The following is a 1614-nucleotide window of genomic DNA, read 5'->3' on the forward strand; positions in this document are numbered from 1 at the left end:
TAGAGGATAGGATAGGATTGAGGATAGGATAGGATAGTGGATAGAATAGGATAGAGCATATGATAGAGGATAGGATAGGATAGGATGGGATAGTGGATAGAATAGGATAGAGCATACGATAGAGGATAGGATAGGATAGGATAGGATAGGATAGGATAGAGAATAGGATAGGATACATGGTATTATAGGGTAGAGGATAGGATAGGATAGAGGATTGAATAGTGGATTGGATAGGATAGAGGATAGGATAGGATAGAGGATAGGATAGAGGATTGGATAAGATAGAGGATAGGATACGATAGAGGATAGGATAGGATAGAGGATAGGATTGGATAGATGATAGATAGGATAGAGGATAGAATAGGATAGAGGATAGGATAGCATAGAGGATAGGATAGGATAGAGGATAGGATAGGATTGAGGATAGGATAGAGGATTGGATAGGATAGAAGATAGGATACGATAGGGGATAGGATATGATAGATGATAGGATTGGATTGAGGATAGATAGGATAGAGGATAGAATAGGATAGAGGATAGGATACGATAGAGGATAAGATATGATAGAGGATAGGATAGGATTGACAATAGGATAGGATAGTTGATAGGATAGTATAGAGAATACTATAGAGGATAGGATAGAGGATAGGATAGGATAGAGGATAGGATAGGATTGAGGATAGGATAGAGGATTGGATAGGATAGAAGATAGGATACGATAGAGGATAGGATATGATAGATGATAGGATTGGATTGAGGATAGATAGGATAGAGGATAGAATAGGATAGAGGATAGGATACGATAGAGGATAAGATATGATAGAGGATAGGATAGGATATGAGATTGGATAGGATAGGATATGAGATTGGATAGGATATGAGATTGGATAGGGTAGGATAGAGGATAGGATACGATAGAAGATACGATATTATAGAGGATAGGATAGGACAGAGGATAGGATAGGGGATTGGATAGTATAGAGGATATAATAGGATTGGGGATAGGATAGGATACAGAATAGGATAGAGGATAGGATAGCATAGAGGATAGGATAGGATATAGGATAGGATAGGATGAGGATAGGATAGGATAGTGGATTGGATAAGATAGAGGATAGGATAGGATAGAGGATAGGATAGGATAGAGGATAGGATAGGATAGAGGATATGATAGGATAGAGGACATGATAGGATAGAGGATGGGGTAGGATAGAGGATAGGATAGGATAGAGGATAGGATATGATAGAGGATAGGATAGGATAGAGGATAGGATAGGATAAAGGATAGGGTAGGATAGAGGATAGGATAGGATAGAGTATAGGATAGGATAGAGGATAGGATAGGATAGAGGATAGGATAGGATAGAGGATATGATAGGATAGAGGATATGATAGGATAGAGGATGGGGTAGGATAGAGGATAGGATAGGATAGAGGATAGGATAGGATAGAGGATATGATAGGATAGAGGATAGGATAGGATTGAGGATAGGATAGGATAGAGGATAGGATAGGACAAAGGATAAGATAGGATAGAGGATACGATATTATAGAGGATAGGATAGGAGAGAGGATAGGATAGGATAAAGGATAGGGTAGGATAGAGGATAGGAT

Source organism: Halictus rubicundus, unplaced genomic scaffold, assembly GCF_050948215.1.
Source record: "Halictus rubicundus isolate RS-2024b unplaced genomic scaffold, iyHalRubi1_principal scaffold0250, whole genome shotgun sequence".
NCBI classification, from domain to species: Eukaryota; Metazoa; Arthropoda; class Insecta; order Hymenoptera; family Halictidae; genus Halictus; species Halictus rubicundus.